This window comes from Phoca vitulina, unplaced genomic scaffold, assembly GCF_004348235.1.
Source record: "Phoca vitulina isolate PV1807 unplaced genomic scaffold, GSC_HSeal_1.0 scaffold16, whole genome shotgun sequence".
NCBI lineage: Eukaryota > Metazoa > Chordata > Mammalia > Carnivora > Phocidae > Phoca > Phoca vitulina.
In genome coordinates this window covers 17,314,701-17,329,875 of record NW_022589719.1, presented here as the reverse complement: position 1 = coordinate 17,329,875, position 15,175 = coordinate 17,314,701, and the positions used below count along the sequence as shown (strand labels likewise).

The 15,175-nt window shown below is 34.5% G+C and overlaps 1 pseudogene; it reads left to right on the top strand.

Moving 5' to 3' along the window:
* The first annotated feature begins 13,204 nt into the window (after positions 1–13,204).
* On the top strand, positions 13,205–13,662 carry LOC116638623 (annotated as a pseudogene).
* The last annotated feature ends 1,513 nt before the right edge of the window (positions 13,663–15,175 follow it).

The following is a 15,175-nucleotide window of genomic DNA, read 5'->3' as shown; positions in this document are numbered from 1 at the left end:
AGAGAGAGAGACAGCGAGAGAGGGAACACAGCAGGGGGACTGAGAGAGGGAGAAGCAGGCTTCCTGCTGAGCAGGGAGCCCAATGCGGGGCTTGATCCCAGGACCCTGGGATCATGACCTGAGCCGAAGGCAGACGCTTAACGACTGAGCCACCCAGGCGCCCTGTAGAGCTCTTTTGTATACCTCATCTCCTTCCAACCACAAAACAGCCTTTTGAGGAAGGTATCGGAGCCCCAATGATAGATGAGAAAACAGTCATTCTGAAACAAATCTAGAGCCAAAATGGTACTTAAATTCAGGTTTTCTCTCTCCTTCATCAGTGCTTTTTCTACTACATCAAGCCACCTGAAAATTGGGTCTTTAAGATATTCAGAGAGGAAGAAAATCCTATGTGGTAAGGCTTATTATTTTGGAATGATCTAGAAGAATGTCAGTAATTAAAAATAAAAATCTCCTGTTCTGTATAACTTATATATGCTTAACCAAATACTGAGAGTTTTAAGACCCCACTGAGGTATTTTGTGAAATGAAAAAGACATGTTTAAAGCACTAAAAGTTACTGAACTTCCAACTTTATAAGTAAATCTAGCCTGAATTCTTAGTATAATAAAATTCAGGAAAAGAATAAACTTCTTAGTGATTCTTAGCTATCGGGCTGTTGTCAGAATTAGTTAGATTTGTTGTTGGCTGAACACTTTATTTAGAATTATATATACACAAACAAATGAATTTTATGTAGAATTGTGTGTGTATGTGTGCACGCGTGTATGAATTGAGTGCTAACATAGATCTGTTTGGTGCTGTTGTGTGGTGAATTTGGTTTTTAACTGTAGGATATTTTGGCTCTTTCAAAAAAGAGTGATCAATAGACTCCTAGGATACATTATTTCAACTTCTTAGATCATTGCATTTTGGGCAGGTAAGGAAAGTGAACTGGAAAGAAAAGCAAGAATTGTAAATTATACCAATCCAAACATAATGCTTTAGATCCTTATGTAACACCTTCATACATGCCATCTCATTCAACTTTCCCTATCCCCAACAAATCTAAAAGATTAGTAGAATAGATTCACTAACCACCACATTTTACAGACAAGAATTTAAAGTACAGAGTTTAGATATATTTTTTAAAAATTCCCAGAGATGTTAAAGGTCAAAATATGTGTTTGTGTATCTCAATTTATATAAAAAAGAAAGGATATCAGGTCAAATATATTCAAAAGCAAAGTCACAGGGAAACTGATGGCTTGCCACTGATAGTTTCAATGGAAAAAAATTCACATAGGGCGCCTGGGTGGCTCAGTTGGTTAAGCAACTGCCTTCGGCTCGGGTCATGATCCTGGAGTCCCTGGATCGAGTCCTGCATCGGGCTCCCTGCTCGGCAGGGAGTCTGCTTCTCCCTCTGACCCTCCTCCCTCTCATGCTCTCTGTCTCTCATTCTCTCTCTCAAATAAATAAATAAAATCTTTAAAAAAAAAAATTCACATAATGTTCTAGGTAATCATTTAGTAATACAGGTTTGCTTTTTTTAAAGATTTTATTTATTTATTTGTCAAAATGAATGAGAGACAGAGAGAGGGAGAGAGAGAGCACAAGCAAGGAGAGCAGTAGGCAGAGGGAGAGGGAGAAGCGGACTCCCCGCTGAGCAAGGAGCACAATGTGGGGCTCCATCCCAGGACCCTGGGATCATGACCTGAGCCAAAGGCAGACGCTTAACCACTAAGCCACCCAGGCACCACATAGGTTTGCTTTTTGTAACTTTTTTTTTTGTTTGCTTTTTGTTTTTTGTATTCTAGGAAGGTAAAGAATTTCAAGTTAGGTGTGCAAAGGTGATTTCCAAATATTTGTTTTTCTTTTATCAGGCAAGTTGGGTTATGGTTATATCTGCCTTAACATTTTCTCATAATAAAATTTTTATAATTGTGACTCATATCTCATCCATTTTTCGGTATCTAACAAAACTTAAATCTGAACTGAATCAAACAGAAGTGAGTATAACCCTTGATTCGAATTGTTACAAACTGTGAATTATCTTTGGTGATTTACTTGACCTTTATTTCTCTCAAATTGGTACAAGAGTAGTGCCTGATACATGGATTTTTGAAGATTAAATGAGGTGATATATGTGATCACACTTGATACTTTATTTTTTTTTTGCACTTGATACTTTCAAGTATCAACTCTCAACTTTATTATTGTTATAATTAAATTATTATCATCAATTCTTCAGTAGAAGTTAAATAGTTTCTGTGCAGTTCTTTAGTTTTTGGGGGATGATGTCAGTCACAATATGAAACTGAGCTTTTTCTTTGAGTTATGACTCTGTCTTTAGATTGCAACATTAAGCAGTTGAACTTCTAATAATCTTCAAGAAAACATTTAAGCAACAATTTCCAAAGCTCAATTTAGCAAACTATATTATGGGTGATTGCTTGAAGGAAGCAGACTCTTAATCTATTTATTCTTTTGGATCAGATTTCATTACATTTCCAAAATACTGAATCCAGAAAAAAAAAATATGACTAGTCTAGATAATCAAGGCATGCAGTCCAATAAAACTTTCTGTAATGAAAGAAGTGTTTTATGCTTGTGTTCAACACAATCACCATTAGCACTTGAAAAGTGGCTCTTCAGACTGAGAAACAGAATTTTCAATGAATTTTAATTTAAATAGCCACATGTGACTAGTGGCTACCATACTGAAGGGCACATGATGAGAATCTATCCCTAAATCAAGTTGAGTCAAAAATGAACTAATGCTTAGCACCATCACCTCTTGTCACCTAAAGAATGAACTTGAACAAGTTGTGACTTTACATGATTCCAAAAACCTAGTGTCTTTTAACTTACGAACACTATGATTTAAATTTTATGCTTTCTTCTTGCCAAAGCCTGATACCAGCCTCAAAAATAAGACTCTCTTAATGATAGACATAAAAAGTCAGTAATAATACAATTTTCATAGTAATTGATCCCAAACAGTATTGATATCTTCAGATACAGTTCAGAATGTAAAATGTTTAACATTAACATATAACTTATGAGCAGCATGAAACTGAAGAATTTTAAGCAAAGAAGAAACTTAGATAATGCAATCAAACCAATGTAACCTCATAAAGCTTTCCATCTCCCACCAAGCCTCACCAAATTTAGCATGCTTTAAAAAAGCAACATCCTAGCTGTAGAAAATGTTTCAATTTAAGACTACAGAATAATCTTGAATCTCTTTACTATAGAAATTGAATTTTAAGAGTAATGTGGAGATAAAATAGTAAAATTATAAAAGTTACAATTGATTTATTAAAGTAAAATCTAATTAGAGCAAAATGGGAGAAAATATAAAAGATGACATGCATACTTTCAGAAATGGCATATAGGAAAATAAAAATATTATTACTATTATCGAATAGGAACCAGCCTTTAAGACTTTAAGAGAATCATAAGAGAAGGAAAAATAAGGGGCGCCTGGGTGGCTCAGTCGTTAAGTGTCTGCCTTCGGCTCAGGTCATGATCCCAGGGTCCTGGGATCGAGCCCTGCATCAGGCTGCCTGCTTGGCGGGAAGCCTGCTTCTCCCTCTCCTACTCCCCCTGCTTGTGTTCCCTCTCTCGCTATGTCTCTCTCTGTCAAATAAATAAATAAAATCTTTAAAAAATAATAGTAAATAAAGAGAAGGAAAAATAAGTTGTGTTGGAGCTGGTTCATTGGGGTATAGTGGAAAGAGCAAATACCATACAGTCAGAAAAAGTAATTGAAGGTTAACTTCCATTATGTGCTAGTTGCATAACCATACACAGCCTTGAATCTGAGTTTATAGGGCCTTAAGAAAATATAACCACTGCTTTCTAATCATAGACTTCTCTATGGAAACACCCTGGGAAGTTAGGGAAGAAGTAAAAAATACTATATCATTTGCTATGTATCTATTAGACATGGTGCTGCATTTTATATGCCCTTGTTTACCCTCACAGGCAACCCAAAGAGGTAGCTCTCATTATCAATGTCTTTTTTTAATAACAGCTTTCTTGAGATATAATTCATTTACCATATTTCTAACTATTTAAAGTGTGTAATTCAATGGTTTTAGTATAGTCACAGAGTTGAACCACCATCACCATAATCGATTTAAGAACATTTTTTTTATTACTCCTCACCCCCAAAACCCATACCCATTAGCAGTCGCTCTGTTTTTTACTCTACTCCCACCCCTCCAGCCTTAGGCAACCATTAATCTATTCTTGTCCCTATAGATCAGCTTATTTTGGACATATCATTTAAATAGAATCATACCATATGCCGTCTTTTATGGCTGGCTTATTTTACTTAGCAAGTTTTCAAGGTTCATCCATGTGGTAGCATGTACCAATACTTCATTTATTTTTATTGCTTAATAATATCCCATTGTATGGATATTCTACATTTTATCTATCCATTCATCCATTGATGGAAATTTATGGGTTTTTTTCCACTTTTGGGCTATTATGAATAATGCTTCTATGAACATGTGTTGTGTTTCCCTTTTAAATTCTCATTTTCTTTGGGCAAAGAGAATAATGCTTAAGTAAACATAAATACTAAAGAGGGGAAAAGAAGACCATGCCTTTCCATTCTGAACAACTATCAAAATGTTTTCCGATCTTTGGGAATTTCAACTGTCATCTTTCTGAAAATCAACTTGTCGAGTTGAAAGCTTTTAGGAATAAGAACCAATGTCCTCCCAGCGAATGTGGTAATAGCCTGAGTGGGAGGGAGAGAGCAGAGTGCAAAGCAGTGTAGATAATAGAGACAGGTCCTTGGAGCTACACTCATGAAGGAAGGTGTGAGGTCTCTGTGAGAAACAAGCATTGTCTATTCCAATGCTGGGTTGCTAATTCTCTGCTACAGAACACAGAGCATTGTGTTTCTCATTCCACTCACTGGCAGCAAATTTTGCTCCTTGTCATTTTGGATTGTTATAAAAATGTGATCTTTCCCATGATAAATCTAAGCATGTCAATCATATTTTATTAAACTTAGCAGCAGCAATATCTCCTAGCATTCTATCAGTCCATCTCTATTTAGGATTATTATGTTTTTTAACCATGGGTTTTGAGTGATCAGAAAGCATTAGAGCTCTATATTTGTGTGACACTTCTGGAACCTCATATTTCCAAAATGTAATATGCTGTATCATGTGAAGCAAAGTTAAATAGGGAATGAATTTATTCATGAGGGAAAAGAGGTTGGAGTAACTTGCATAGTTCATGCAATCTAGAGTTAAATAAGGCTAGAAAGGATGCAAATCCATGGTAAAATGTGTATTGATGTTTTTGTGATCAGGTTATGAAGAATATTAGTTTTGCTTTTCAGCATGAAAGATTCACGTGAATTATGGTAAACTCCTCTTGAGATTTTAACTCTTACCTTCCAGACTTTGTATACAGTTCATGTACAATATTTTCTATTGTACACTAACCCCTCTTTCCTTAGTTTTGTTCAGTTATATCCAATAATAATAGTATTATAAATAGTAATCCTAATAAATATTGCACAATTAAGATGTGCCAGGCACTCTACTAATCTCTTTCAATGCAGTGTTACTTAGTATCACTAAGTTCAGTGACTTAATGCTGTTATCCATTTTATAAATGGGATAATTCAAGATTAAATCAGTTAGCAACTTACCCAAGCTAGTAAATAAAACCATTACAAGATTAGCTCTATTCTAACCAGTTCCTGAGGAAATTCTGTCTGTGGATATGAAGAGTCTTTTAGGAGTTTCCACCTGACAGTAGAAGGGATCTAATATGGATGGCACTGCTATTATCAAGAACCAGTATATGTCACATTCTATTATAATTACCTAATTATTTGGCTATCTTCCTCCAATAGATACCACACTTGGGGTGGACACATTGTTCAGCACTGCATCCTAGAATTGCACAGTAATGATGCTCATTAAATATTCACTGACAAAACGAGTTAAAGAGAAGCACTGATGAAGAACATGAGCCAACTCATGTCAATTCTATCACAACCTGTTCTTCCCAAATCATGTTGCTCTTGTCCCTCTAATCGGACCTCTGTATCTCATAAGATCTTGTTTTCCTTTTAGTGCCCAGTTTTCCAACAGGACTGCATTTCTTCCATAAACCCAGGAAACCATAGTAGAACACTGAAATTCTGTGGAACACATTTCAGATCATGTACCCTTTAACCTCAACAATTGGTTGAGATCCTGCTCTAAAGAGAAATTACTTGGAATCAAAAACAGAGACCTTCAAACTTGGGGTATAAATGATATTTTGAATCCCTTAACATCATTTATCTTCTATCAAATTGGTAGAAAGCCAAGTTCACTTGATTCATCTAGTAATTTGTGTTTTATTTCTGGTTGCCATACTTTGGTGATTAATTCTATTTCCAGTTCAATTCCTCAGTTCTGATCTTATTCAGTCTCATTTCTACTTTCACCAAAGTTCAAAAATGTGGTCTCAGTACTCATACAGATAAGAGTAATATAAATTTTCAAGTACATTTAATCTCTGTGCTGAAAATAGATCAGTATAAGTTGAAAGGATCTGTCCAAACTTTATTAAGCTTTAGAAACAAAGTGAATTTTAGACTTTTCTTTTATAACACTTCTGTTGAATTTAAAAGTGGTAAGTTCAAAACAGTAAATTTAAAAAGCCTAATGAGTAAATAAGTTCTATTATTAAAATTTAAAAAGTCAACATAATAATTTGTAACTCACTTCCCTATTTTTTTCTACTTAATTCTTGGGTTTAACTTAATTTTAAATTCCTGAATGAATTTTATACTATACTTGCAGCACAGGTCCAGTTTGCTGATACAATGAATGAAATGGTGGATCTATTTGCAGTTAAGAATGGTTCTGTGTATGTTATTTAGATTTATTCAGGATACTTAGGAGTAACTGAACAGAGAGAAAAAGAGAAAATTTCAAAAACTAATATTTTCCTAAGTGAATTTGTGTACATGCATATATGTGTGTTCGTGTGAGAGAGGGAGACAGAGAGAGACAGAGATGGATAGAGACAGACAGATGGACAGACAGAGATGTTTGTATATGAAGAGTAATTCTTGCTGTGAATTAACTGTGGAAATTGAAGGGTAATATAACATTTTAGAAACATTTTGCTGCCTGTTATTTTAAACTAGTATTTTTGGGAAAATTTGCAACTCCTTTCAGATAAATGAATAGAGATTAAAGTGACTTAGAATCTTCATATTATAATTTATTATTCATTTTAGAATTTATTTTTTCAGGCAGTGACTTTATGTTTTATTATATGAATTATCATAGGAACTAATTTAACTACCATGATAGAGAAACCAGTTCAAAAATTAATGATTTAAGTGTCAGTAAAATATTTAGTTTCATTTCAGAGTTCCTATACCTTTTACTACTCAGCTCAGATCTAAGCTATTACGACACAGAAAATAGATGATAGAACTTACCTTCTTAATCATATATAGGCTAGAATGTGGACTCCATAAGATTAATTAAAGATTAATAAGTCTTATGTTGCAGCATCAACATATAAATTCTAAGTACAGTATTATAATAATTGCTATTATTGTTAATTCACACAACTCCTATTTATAAAAAAAAGATGTGAAATAATTTATGTAAAACAGAAAAAAACCCTCTTTTTAAAAAAAAAAGATTAAAAAGAGAACCAAGTAAGAAATGAACAGCTTATGGGAGAAGAGAATGATTATATTCTGAAATCTATGCTAAAACACATTACTATAACTCAATGAGCTTCCCAATAATCATGTAAAAATATAAAAGAGGAATTATTCAGTTTTTATTTTTTCATTTAATGTAGCATGTTCATTCATTAGGAAGCCACTGTACCATTTTGGACCTTTAAAAAAATTTGTTTATGGTCCATCGTTTCAGTTGCTATTGCCATAAAACAAACACCTCTAATCCTAGGGGCTTACTGTTTTAAACAATATGTGTTTATTTAGCTCATGTATCTGGGGGTTTCCTAGAAATAGTTAGATGTAAGCTGGGCTCAGCTGAACAGTGTTGCTGATCTTAGTTGGGTTTGGCTGCCTAACCTGGGGTACATTGTCCTGTGATGGAAGAGATATAAGAGATGCCTGCATGATTGTTCAGGTGCTTTTCAAGACTGTATTTATACTATGTTTCCTAAAAGCCCATTGACCAAAGCAAATTAGATGGTCGAGCTCTTAGTTGAGGAATGGCAACCTTCCCCCACCTCCTCCCCAAAGTAGGAGAACACTGTACAAAGATATATGGGGAAGAGTACAGATGTCTAATCCTGTTACTGTCAGGGAATGGAGAATTGTAACAGTAATTCTGTCTACCACAGTCTTATCCAGCCGTTCACTCAACAGATAATTTTTGAGCAACTTATATGTGACAGGATCTATGTAGAAGCAGGGGATACAGCTGGAAACAAAATGCAAAATCCCTGGCCTCCCAGGAGTAATATTTTAGGGGAGAAAAGCAGAAACTAAAATCTATAAATAAGATACATAATGCACTCATTAGATCATGACAAATACTGTAGCAAACAAGATAAAGCAGGGAAGGGGAATGGGGAGCCTTAGGAGATAGTATTTTAAATAGGATGATAAGAGAGAGAGACAGTGAGGAGGGGACATTTAACTAAAAACCTAAAGGAAGTGAGGGTGCTATCTAAACAGATAAATTAGGATTTCAGCTAATCAAGAAAGCAGGAAACACAAAAACCCAAAACTGAAGCCAGTTAAGTTATGCAAAGAAGGCAATGAGATCGGAGTGATAGGGAAAAAGGCATATGTTGGCTTCATAAGCTACTATAAAGAAGGTGACTTTTACACTGAGTGAAAGAAAGGCAATTACAGATTTTTGTGACATGACGAGATTCAAGTTTTCACAGGCTCATTCTGCCTGTTTTATTGAGAATAGAGTGTAGGCAGGAGGGAGGGAGCAGAGAGACTACTGCAATAATGTAGACAACATAAGATGGTGACTTGGAGCCTTGGACCAGGGCCATAGTGGAGGAGATGGCAAGAGATTTTTCAAATCTAGACTTACTTTAAGGGAGAATTGTTAGTATTGACTGAAAGATTGGATGACAGAGGAGAGGGGAAGAACTGCCTTCCAAATTTCTGGTCTGAGCAACTATGACATAGAAGCGACCATTACAGAGATGGAAAGGAAATGGAAACAGCCTTTGGTGATAACCAGGAGCTTGCTTGTGGATGTATATCAAAGTGGAGACATCAAGTAGACAGTCATACATATAAGCCTAAACCTTTGGGGGGAGGTGTGAACTAAAGATATACATAGATGAGTCATCAGCATGAAAGATGTTTACAACTATAGTCATGCACAGCATGGTTCTCAAACACAAGTATACCAATATAGTATATTAGTTCATTAAATTTAAATAAATATATATTATTCACCAACTGTTTTTAAGATTCTGCTAGGCTCAGAGTGCCTATACTAGATAGCATACTGTCTCAGACTTCTTAGACATTGTATAAGGTACTCATAATTTTTTTTAAGCCTCAACCAAATAGTTTGGGGTTAAGGAAGGATTTCTGGTAAAACAGTGGAAATAAAGATTAAGTAAGATAAAGCAACAGAAGGCAAATAACCGCAGCTGAGAAAAGATAATGATGAGCTGAGGAATGAATCTTACTGAGCATGGAGATGCCCATGACTTGAGTCTAGAGTCTGCATACAACAGGATCTAAACCCAAGCCAGGCAGGACTGAGGGCGTGCAAATCTGAAAACAAGGGCAAGTAAGCCACAGCGGGAACAGGGATTGATTTGGCAAAGGACTCCAGAAGACATCATTAGAGTCACTTGAGAGACATCTTAAAATCAGTCTCACAGAAACCACTCTATTCTAGTCTCTCATTTAAAGTTCAGTCTCTGAAACACTAGAGATTTCCTCTGATTGGCCTTTCTCTAATTCCAGAGAGCTATGATCTTTCACTTCTATTTAAAAAGCTATAATGCTTTCTCGCTGCCACTTCAACACACAAGTCAGAGTAGCGGGGCCATTAACTTGGTGTGTGTTTTACAGATAAATAAGGATTTTGAACTAATCTGTATACAGGGATATTTGGTCAGGCCTGGAGATTTAATTGAACTTGGTATTCATTTACGATTAGTTTGTTTTGTTTACTTTCTTATACCATTAGCAAATTTATTAAAAAGGAAATAGAAATAAACTTTGTGCCAATTACATAAGAAAATAATTGGATTTTATTAATCCAGGAACTCAGGCAATCAGTTAAGGCAAGGGTACTCTGGTCTCAGTCACCTCATTATTCTTCATGCTAATTAATCGCAAATACTAATGGGTCGCTTAGAAATGGGATGCTTTATTCCTTTAGACACATATAAAAGCTCTTAAAGTAGCAATGTTTGTGTCTTTGAAAAAAATTCTGTTTTACTGAATGGAGTGTTTGCTTTAAAGTAGAAAATTCCATTCTGAGCTATGATAGTGGGTTCTTTATAAATTCTTGTTAAATTAATAATTTAACCCACGAATGAATAACCCTTTCAAGTTTAAAACCTAGTAGCAATGCTAACTGGATTAGGAACTAAAAAGAGTACAATATATCAAATACAGGCTCAAGCCCCATCTGTTAAACTAATTGTTTCTATGGTAGTAAGTAGGATTTTTAGCTTCCCTGAGCCTCAGTTTCCTCACTGTAAAATGGGTTAGTAATATTAGCATTGACCATGAAGAATGGGAAAATGCAGTAATGGATATAAAATTCATGGTGCATTTTGGATTCTCAATAAATGTTACTTTTTTCTCTTCTTCCCGTCCCTTTCTCTCACGAATTTAGGATGTGTCCCTCCAAGTCATAGTTGGTAGTAGATTCTTTCCGGATTTTATCTCTTTAAAATAATAATGTTGCTCCAAGCTGGTCCATGCTTCCCAGCCAGTCTGTCTGTGTTAAGCCATATAGGAGTTCATTTGTACTGAGGTAGAAAAGACATCACCAAAAAAATTAAAAAAAAAAAAAAAAAGAAAAGAAAAGACATCACCAACCTGCCTGACTTTGCTTGGTAGGCAAAATTTCACTACTCTTATATAATGAGGAGGGTTGATCATGCTTTTTCAAAATCATTTAGCCTACCTTATATAAAATTGGAATAATTATTTCTAAAAATTATTTCTAAAAAAGCTTGTAAAATTATCTGTGTGGTATCTATGCAAGTTCTTATGTCAATTTTGTTATTTTAATTTAATCACTATTTTAATGTTGTTTTTAAAAAATATTAACTTATGTTTGTTTCCAAAATTATGTATTTTAAAAAACTTTTATATCTGGGTTATGTCCTTTATCAACTTCTGTTTGCTTTTTTATTTTTTTTATTAGTCTTGTATGTAAGGTGTCTTTTTGGTCTTATTAGTTTTAAACTTTCTTTTTATTACTGGTTTTCAGCAGTTTGATGATAATGTGTCCTATGTAGTGTTTTTCTTATGCTAGCAGTTTGGATATAATTTAAGGAAATTTGGAAAACTTTCTGTTATTATTTTCTTATATATTCTCCACCTTTTGCACCTTCTGGAACAAAATTATTCATCTGTTAGAGTGAAAAATGTTTTACAGCTCATTCTGTTAATTATTTTTAAATATTTTTCTCTGTTTTATTTTTTATAATTTTATTATTACTTTCACAGCTTTCAATTTTCTGCTAATTCTCTTTAGCATATTTTTCACTTAATAGATAAAATTTTTTATCAGTATAATTTCCAGTTTTGTAGCTCCAACTTTTTCTCTGATGAAGTTCATGCTTTTCTTTCCATCCTTGAGTATATTCTAAGGCTTAAAATAACTATTTTGAAGTTATAGCCTTCTAGTTCCATCATTTTTGTCATTTCTGGTCTGTTTCTATTGATTCATATTTCTCTTGATTATGTATCACATTTCCCTGTCTCTTTGTGTGGCTTGAAATTTTTAGTTGAATGTTGGGCATTACAAATTTACATTGTTTATGTTGTTATATTCCTTTAAAGAGTGATGATCTTTGTTCTGACACACAGTTAAGTTACTTGAAGATCAGTTTGATTACTCTAAGATTTGTATTTAAGCTTTATTATGGTGAGTCCAGAGTAGCTTTCATTCCAATCCTAATATAGGCCCACTAGTAAAGTGAAACTCTTCTGAAAATTATATCCATTGATATATTGGATATTTTATGTATATTAATACATTTATGTATTTATACATATTTAATATATTTTGATATTTATTTAATCTGGTTGATAGAAATATGAACTGTTTCTCCCCTTTGTGTGAGCCATGGGCATTGTCCAGTCTATTGCTTTCCACTGTTTTTTTAAACTTACTTTGGGGATGTTCCTTTCTTGTATGTGCTGTTCAACACTCAGCCAAAACTTAAAGGTGTTCTTTAAAGATCTGTTGGTCTTTCCCTCTCTCTCTCTCTCTCTCTCAACCTTTTACATTTATGTATTTATCTGTATTCAGCATCATGAATTCTAGCCACTTCTCCCTCCCTAAATGCCAACCCTCTGTAAGTCATTGAGACCTGGAGTCTTTGGGGAATCTCACTCCCTGTGCTGTGATCTGGAAACTCATTCTCTGTGGTAAGCTGGAACAACGTCAGGGCTTACCTTAAATGTTTCCCTTATTCCAAGCATCATAGAAATTCAGTGCCTATCATCCAATGTCTGAAACTAGCTGTTCCATATATTTTATTCCATTTGCTACATGATTATGGTGAGAGAGAAATGCCTGCAGTAGTCAATGTTTCATAGATGAAAATAAAAGTAATTTATTCTACCGATTCTACCACTGCAATTCTACCACTCACATTGAAATCTAATTTGCATATTTGCTTCAGATCAGTCTAACGAAGGTATATTTTATACTGAAATGTAAGTCGCATACAGAATAGAACATAAAACATGAGTACAGCTTGATTAACTTTGACAAATTATATTCACCTGTATGTAACCAGAACCTAGATCAAGCAATACTACATTACCCCCTCTATTGCCTTCTGTCAAGATACTCTCTGATGATGTTAACAACTGACTACTAACAACAGAGATATTTTTACCTGTTTCAAATTTTATATAAATGGAATCCTACATTTCATATTACTTTATACTGGACTTCTTTCATCAAAAATATGTTTGTAGCTCTTCCTGCCTCCAGCCACCCAAGCAAGAGGAGTTGCAATTATGTCCACCCACCTGCAGTGGATGGTCCCAAGCACCTGCTCCAGTTTCCTGATCAAGAGTAACAAGCAGACATATAGCAAAGACCCCAATAACCCAAAGGCACACAACTCTTTTTGCTACAATAGGCTGATCTAGCACAAGGCTGTGGGTGTGGAGCCTGCTGAGGAAGGCAAATGTGTAGTGGTGGTCAAGAAACAGAGATCTGGTCCGAGAAAGCCTGCTACCTCTTACAAGCGGACCACCATTAGAAGAACACCCAGGCTACCCTCAGCAGCAACCGGGACATGATCCGCAAGAACAAGGACAGCCCAGATCTGCACATGGCCACTGTTCATAGAGCCAGTGCTATCCTATATAGCCAGAAGCCTGTGAGGCTGAAGATAAAGCAGCCAGCCCCACCCAGAACTTCTGAATACCTGCTCCCCACCACCAAAGCAATAAAGATGTCAACTACCTAAAAAACAAAACAAAAACAAAAACAAAAAAAGTTTGTAGAATTCATCTATGTTGTGTATAATAATGCATACCTTCATTTAATGATATACAATTATAATTATTCCATATTAAATACAATAAAATGTGTAATCATTCTCCTTTGGTAGACATATAGGTTGTTTTGAGGTATTTTTTTTAAACAGTGAGGTTGCTATGACTACTCTTTTTATATGTTTACAGTGGACATAAATGCACATTTGCAGACACTTTGTATCTAAGAGTTGAACTATTTGTATATTTCAAATCATTTTTAAATAAATGAAACATTGGAAGTAAAACCATCACCCCCTTTTTCCTCTAAGTTCCTTTAATGTAGGTACCTATTATCATGATTTGCTGGAAACTTTCTGGGCATATTTTAATATATTGACCTATATGTGCAGTATTTACATGTAATGCCCTATAATATTGTTTAATAACCAGGTGAATGGTATATGATTTTGCTCTCAGTATCATATTTATTCATTCTGTTAAATTTAGGTTGTGCAGTTGTGATTCTGCTGACACCCAACAATAATTTGGGAACATTGCTTTCTTAACTGCTTCTTGGAATAGATTAAGTAAATTCAGAATTATCCATTCATTGAAAAACTTGTAAGCATTCTCTCATGGAATCTTGCAGGAATTTTTTTTTTTATTTTGGCAGAGGGTGGATTTGAAAGTTTAAATAGTGAGTGAAGGTAATGGGGAATTGTTAAAATATCATTTTTGAATATTCTTATGGTAATTGGATAGATTTTTCTATTTTGGGTCAGCCTCAGCATTTTACCTATTCCGATATATCAATCTTTAAAGTATTAAAATCTATTAATGTAAACTGAGCAAAGAATTATCCTATAATTCTTATTTTTTGTATTTATCTAAGTTTATGTCCCTGATCTCTTTTCTAATGTGAAATTTTGCTTTCTGCCTTTTTCCTTTTTGAAATTAAATATGTGTACATTTATTCAGGCGATGTTGCTCAAAACAGCAGCAGATTGTAAAGAACCCAAATTTTCACAAAAGACAATAGCAAATAAATTATGGTACTTTCACACATTGGAACATGCAGCCACCCACACATCACCACCGCCAAAAAAAAAAAAAAAAACAAAAACTGATGTCAATAAGTGAAGGAAAAAAATTGTAGCTGATGTATGCAATATGCTGTGATAAGTATAAGAAAGAGAGTTAATATTATATACATGAATATATGATACATAAATATTATAGATGTATATATATGCATATATGTATATGTGTATATTATATGCACACACATATACCTCTGGAAAAATTCAAGAGGCAATTAGTTGCCTTCAGACAGAGGAATGGTGGTGCTAAGGGACAGTATGGCCAGGGAGACATTTCACTGTCCATCCTTTATATCTTTGGAATTTTGAAGTATGTCAGTTATGTGAATATATTACCTCTCCAGCAGAAAGGAAGGAAGGAAGGAAGGAAGGAAGGAAGGAAGGAAGGAAGGAAGGAAGGAAG